The sequence below is a fragment of the Pteropus alecto genome, unplaced genomic scaffold (genome assembly GCF_000325575.1).
Source record: "Pteropus alecto unplaced genomic scaffold, ASM32557v1 scaffold106, whole genome shotgun sequence".
In the NCBI taxonomy this organism is placed as follows: domain Eukaryota; kingdom Metazoa; phylum Chordata; class Mammalia; order Chiroptera; family Pteropodidae; genus Pteropus; species Pteropus alecto.
In genome coordinates, this window is record NW_006442103.1 from 15799950 (window position 1) to 15806928 (window position 6979).

At 47.2% G+C, this 6979-nt stretch overlaps 1 long non-coding RNA gene across 1 annotated transcript; it reads right to left on the reverse strand.

Annotated features, from left to right (window-relative positions):
- Nucleotides 1-244: 244 nt before the first annotated feature.
- LOC112469040 lies at nt 245-6979 on the reverse strand. The gene is made up of 3 exons (XR_003042450.1): nt 6534-6979; nt 3441-3548; nt 245-671 (listed from the first exon to the last, which is right to left on the reverse strand). It is a non-coding gene; the product is annotated as an uncharacterized LOC112469040 (long non-coding RNA).

The following is a 6979-nucleotide window of genomic DNA, read 5'->3' on the forward strand; positions in this document are numbered from 1 at the left end:
CGCGCGGGTCTAAATAATCACCGAGTTGGAAAATGCGGTGGTTGCAGGTGTTCCCTGAGCCGTGGAATAGGCAGATTTAGAACAAATAGAAGATTATACGTCACATGGCAAAATTAAAGAAGTAAGAGGTGTCGCAGTCAGAAACAGCTTCAGAGAAAGTTCAGGGACGTTCACAGGTGGCTGCTGAGGACAGGCAGGAAGTGTCAGAGAATCCTTAACAAAGCACCACGCTGAATTTGGGGGATTCTGCGACAATGAGATGCACACACTTCTTCTGCTTCCTAGCCCGGCAGGGGAGACGGGCCAATGCCCAGGTCTGTGCAGGTGAGCCTTACCTGCGTTAGCTCCGCGGGCAGATGTTAAGCCTCCTTCCGTGCTCGCTCCCTCTTCGTGTGTGTAGAGGCCCAGCTAGTGTGAAGGACGGGACCGGCTATGGCCACTTAGGCTTTGCAGCTTCTTTCAGTTGCTCTGGGTGATTCAGTCTCCAGCATCACAGAAGCCGGCGCAAAGCTCCCCAGCAAGGATGTCCCGTCACCTCAGAGCCTTCTCGGGGGCTTCCGCGTCTTGTTGGCTTAATGCAAGGCGATCAGCTTCTACCTCCTGGTCCAGGATTCGGTCACTAATGAGGCGGTTGGGACCTGAATCCCCATCCTCGCTTATATCCACCTTTCCTAGAAAAAAAGCAAATCACTGAGTTAATGTTGTAAAGCGAGGCTGTGAAGGGAAGGAAGGTCACTTGGCTGTCCACGAGACCGTGTGATATACGGAGCCACCCGACTCGTGGGTGTCGTTCCCAAGGCCTCGACCAGGGGGTTCTCCTGCTTTCGATCTTACTTCTCCGATACCGTGAGCGTAAACACGCTTCGTTTTCTTTCGGGTAGCAGCTGTTTATTACATGCCAGGGACTGGTCAAGGAGACACTGGAAATGTGGCAAAGTATGAAACAGAGAAGACCGTGTCCCTAGTCATCCGTACGTATACACGCATGGCGATTTCCAGCCTGGCGTGGCCCTGGCACCGACTGATCGGAACAGGCCATCGTCCTGGGAGGGCAGGAGGCCGTCCCCCTGCACTTGCTGGACGGGGGCGGGGCTGAGCCAGGGGCGGGGCTGAGCCAGGGGGCCTGGGGGAGGGGGAGGGGGGAGCAAAGGGCATCTGGAGGGCTCAGCAGAGCCGCCCTTTACCGACTCATCTGGAAGTGATTCAGTACTTTTAACGACTGATATGCTGCATGAGCTCCGGCAATAGCGCCGTGGAGAAAAATTAAATGCCACGCCACGACCAAAATGTGAATGGAGTGATTGTCCCAGAAGCAGCGAAAGAAAATACTCGGGTTTCAGAATGGGGCTTTTTTTTTGGCGGGGGTGGGGGGGTGCAGTGGAAGAAAGTGGATCTGGAGTAGTAGGTGAGTGAAATAAGTTCACGGTTTCTCAGTCTCCATAGCAACGGACTTGGTTTTTACAGCATTCTGCGATAACGACACACCCCTAATCCTGCGGTTCACCTGGGTGAGCCATGATCGCAAGGCCAGTAAGGGCATGTGAACGACAGACGCTTTGTAGGAGAGAAGACGAAACTCCAGTGACGTCTGAACGTGGCCGAACCTGCATAGTAACGACCCTGCTCACTGACCTTACGGGGAGGCCGCGCACGGGAGGAAAATGACAAGCAGCAGAAGCAGCGGCAGCCTGCCGCAGCGGGCTACACTCAGAGCTGGCTGGCTTGGGGGCGGTGGACAGGCGCCTTGTCCCCCACAGCTGTAATTCTGAAGATAAAAATTGATCTAAAGAAAGGGAAAGAAACAAGACATCTCCGAACCCTGTTTCTGTGCTTCTGAAAAGAATTCTAATTGATATTATTCAGAATATTCGAACAGCATCTTCTTTCAATAGTTTGCCAAATACTGAATGCAAGGTTTCTCAGTTTGAGATGTGATCGAAAAAAAAAGAATTTTAAATTGCTTCTCAAAGATGTCCTTGACCTAAGAAAAGATTAAGAACCACTGGCATCATGGGAAAATCCATCCATTCATTTATTCGACATGCATTTATTCCATGCTTGTTATACTAGGTACTTACTGGTCGACGTACTGGGGAGATAGCACAGAATGAGTTCAACGAGGCCCCTATTTTGTGAAATTTATATTTTGCTGAGAGGGTTGAGGGTTTGTGGGAGCGTGGATCAGACACCTGAGTTTAGATATTGGGATCGTAACCTCGAGCAGGTTATTTTCTCCCTGAGTCTCCATTTCTTCATTTGCAAAGTGGAAGCAATAAAAGCATCAGAACTAAAATGATTCAAATACCTAACACGAAGGTAAAAATTCAATGCTAATTACTACTAAACTCCCTTCGCCAAGAGGAAGAAGTTGGAGGTCAGAGAGAGAGCATTACTTCAATTTCATAGATAAAAAATTTATACTCGAAGGGGTTGCATGAATTGTGTTAAGCAAAGGAGTGATCAAGAAAGCTTTGATCTGACAGAGCTCGTTGAGAGGGTGACTGGCTCTTTCCTCCTCCACATTGCTTTTCTCCAGTTAGGGGTCTGCTGGATTCATCAGCCTTAAAGAACCATTGAATTGTTTAAAACAAGGATCGGCAAACTACGGCCCACTGCCTGTTACTATATCGCCTGTGAGCTTAGTGTGGTTTTACATTTTTAAACAGCCGAATAAAGGGAAATAGTACTTTGTTATACTTGAAAATTATTTGAAATTTAAATTCCATTCTCCTTAAATAAGTCTTATTTGCCCCTATTTGCTTGAGAACTGTCTACGGTCGCTGTCATGCTGCAGCAGCATAGTTGACTAGTTGTGACAAGAGGCCATATGGCCTGAAAAGCCTAAATTATTTGCCATCTGGCCCTCGATCAGAAAAAGTCTGCCAGCCCCTGATGTAGAATGTCCTTTTCTCTGGAAAGAAAGACACACCAAATACAATCACACATCTTCTGAATTGGTAATGTGACGTTATTTAAAATTAAAGAGCCAAGAGGCTAAGTCTGCAAAATGAGACACTTTGATCATAATCATTAGACTATTTAAGTAAGACAATAGTTAACAGTTACGAGAATTTTAGAAGTATTGAGTCATTCGATCCTCACAACTCTAAGAGGCAAATCGTCACCTATGAGAGAACTGAAACTCAGAGAAGTTGGGAAATGTGTCCAAGGTCACAAAGCCAGTAAACGGCCAAACGGCGATTTCAAATCGAAGCCCATGCTTCTCTGCACAAGTCCGATGCCAGGGGATTGACGGCCCCCCGTTTACGTAGCAGATTTACCTAAGCATTTCCGCCTTTCCAAAACCTACTCCCTGGTATCACTCGGGGTTAGTTTCTTTACTTCTCTCAGATTCTTTTTTTTTCCGTACGATGGAGAAAATAGCTAGTTTGCAAAGTTATTCTGAGGATTAGAAATGACATATTTACAATGCCTGATACCTGCAAACGGTAGCTGTTACCACTTCATTACAATTGTGCGGGACACGTTTTCATAAGATGCTCGCAGCAAATCTGCTCAGGCGACTCTGGGGACAGGGGAGGTGACAGCTATAAGAGAGAAAAAGACAGTCAAATATGTCCCCTAGTTCCCGAAAGGCCGAGCCATCGGCCCCTAATCGGGCGGCTTCTCCTCCTGGGCAGGGTCTCTGCACCTGTGGTGAAGGGGAGGCGTGACAAACGCTGCCGATGCTGGGAATGGCTCGGTTCTTCGTAGCCGATGGACAGAGTTTGCTTCTACACCAAATGTGAGAATGGACGTCAACGCATGGAGAAGAAACAGATGTCCAAGGACAGAGGCGGCCATGTGAGGCGAGGGGAAAAGCGTGCTAATGTCACCCTCCAGAACTCTTTCTTGAGGAAGGAAATTGGGGAGATGATGGCACAGGAAGTGCTGCGCCGCTACTCTGAACCCCGAGGTTGGGGACCAGGGGAAACGCCGAGCGGTTTCTCTGCCATCGATGGACAGGGATCGGTCACTTTCCCGGTGCGGGCCAGGCCCTGGGCCACGCGCTGTGACCGTGTTCTCTTCGGTGACTCGCACAGCCCTATGAAGTGATGCTGCTCTCTACGTTCTATAGACGTGACAGCTGAGGCACAGAAGGTGACTCCAAACCCAGAGCGGCTCTGCTAGCAAGCACCCGTCGGGACACGAAGCCGCTGCTGACGCCTATTCCCCGACCCTTCGGCTACTCCTCGGCTGCCACCGCGGCTAGTGGCGTATGTGGGTGTCAACTCATTCGACAGATATTTACTGAGACGCTGTTTTACCAATGAGGGAGGACTCTGCAGTGACACCCAGACGCAGGAGGGCAGTGGCGGAGAGGGGGCATGGGGAGCGACTGTTAATGGTCCAGGGCTTCCTGGTGACATGTCCTAAGAGTGGACAGTGGTGATGACTGGGCAACTGTGTGTAAACTAAAAACACTGGACGGTACACTTTATGTGGATGAATTTTATGACGTGTAAAATTATCCCCCAAGAAAGCCGCTCAGAAAGAGGAAAGAGAAAATCGCAATAAACACACCAAAAAGGGTATGCTCCGTAAGCTTAAGAACTGAAACGGGCATTCGTCACAGGAGTCTCTATATTGAAAAAGAGTATGATACAAGATTATATTATAATTCAATTTTGGTCCCTGTCATAACAAGTTATAACGAACATAAAAAAACGTGCTGTCGCGGCAGAGTCGTCTTACCCTGTGCCATTTATTCCGCTACCGTGAACTACAAAACGGGCCTCTGGCCTTTTCACCCTTCTGTGTAACTCTTGTGGGGCTACGTGAGGCTTAGCAACTGCATTTGCTAGGACCCCTTTTTCCACGCCAACGAGATGGATTCAAGAACACGTTCGCACCACTTCGCGAATGTGTACCGAATGCCACTTGAAGAAAGCAGCTGCGCCCCACGCCCAGGCCTCACCCCTCGAGGCGAAGCTGGGCTTCCCATGGGTGGAGGCGGGTCCGCATGCATCGGGGTGAATACAGATTTTGACTTAGACGGAAACAGAAAAGAGTTCCCTCGACTTGAAAAGTTCCCGCTGATTCATGATTCCAACCAACCGACAGTATAATTTAGCACTTCAGGTTAAATGTTGTGCCTTATTCCTATCTGAACTCAAACGCGGATGGTGCCGGATTTGCTCTTTGCTCAAGGACCAAGGCCTTTCAATTTCTTTACCAGTTTTAAAGAATTCGAGGAGTCAAAGTAAATCAGCCATAAAACATCGGCAAACATACCGTAATTAAACCGGAAATTTAAAATTACAATTGACTTTAAGAGAAAGAGGCAAAAGTCAAGTAAGCTGATACCAGGAACTGGCTTAAAGCTAGGAAAGGCCCGGATGGCCCTGTTGGGGCGTCACAGAGTGAGCCCTACGGCCGAGGACTTCCCCTGCTGAGAGCATGGTCGTGATGACAAACGGTATGAAAGGTGAGCTTAAGGTACGGGGTTGACGTAAATCATTACCATAAGCAAAAATTAACTCTGATGTGCATATATTATACTTCGTAAATGGGGAACAAAGCTGACGATACTAAAATACGCCTCCGAAAAGGGTGGAGACCACGTTATTTTCTGGTTGAACAAAATTATGTGACCGGAAATATCCCATTTAGGCTATTTCAATTAATCTAAGGTTAGCAAAAACGTTATGACAGAGGTCCATGAAGTAGATAGTATCTCTCAAGGATCAGCAAATTAGTAGATTGCTTCTCTGTTTGCTTTTAAGTTTAAAACTTGAGAACTCATCGACTGAAATGATGGCTGCTGTCCATATTGGGCTTATTAGGGCACGCAGCATTCGCTGAGTTTGTTAAAGTTTATTTTTCTGTGCTTACTCATTTCTAAGGAACAGAGACTTAAACCATTTGAAGAAAAAACCCTCCCACCATTTCAAAGGGCTAAAAGCTCTTAATGTGACCTAAATAAGGGTTGAAAGAGAATGAGTTCAAATAGTTACAGTTCAAATAGCCACATCTCCTTATTTTTAAAAGTAAATACTTAGCATGTGACCATAGCCAATGTTTACTGTCAGGTGTTATTCACCATTTGTGTATATTATCTCGACGCACCCCAATATCCAATGAAGCCTCCCCCGCTTTTACACATGAAGTGGAGGAACAGAAAGATTAAGCGATCGAGCTGGCATCCCACTTCTAAGTGCCAGAATCAGGATTACAGCAGTGCCTCTGGGGACCTTGGTGAAATACAGCCGGGGCCAGACTTGATGTGATGTAGTAAGATCTCACAAGTAAAGGGCATCTCGATGGCCTCTATGCTGCCTGCTTGAGAGTAAATGCCCATTTGGGGAGAGAGGCTCTGGATACCAGTGGCTTCAGCTTACAGGCATGTTCCAAACTGCCATGGGATTCTGTTCCAGGCGAAGCTGTGCCAGTGTGCCAGTGTCCCTTCTCTGACAGGAACAAGGCAAGGAGAGAATTTCTGTGCTACAAAAGTAAATGTCAGAGAAATGGGCTCAAGGTTAAGAAGTGAGCTTCTCCTGCAAGAACCTGCACAATTCCAGTGTGGCACCTACCTATCTTGGCACACTTTTGGCACTTGATCGGGTGGCACCACCAAAGTCTGTGCGGATGGCAGGTGGGGTGAGTTCATCGTATTCAGATCAGCGTATTCTCAGTGTTATTTAGTTTTCAAAGAGGTGGTTTTCGATGCTGCCATCTCGTTCAACTTTTCTGGAAGGAGAAATTTTTATTTAAGAGGTGGGAAACTGAATTAGAATAGTCGAGTATAAAAGAAAATCTCAAACCTTTAAATTAGCATTTACCTCACACCCCTAATATTTTCACTGTCCCCGAATGATGACTGACAACCTCTGCTGCTAATTCCTAACCTCTGGTCCTCCCTGGAACTTGGCTGAGCGAGTGCAACTTAAATAAAAAGTAAATGATCATCAATTTAAAAAAAACCCTTTCTTAGAGGACGGAAGATGGAATGTCAGTCAAGCAGATGTGTAAACAGCGC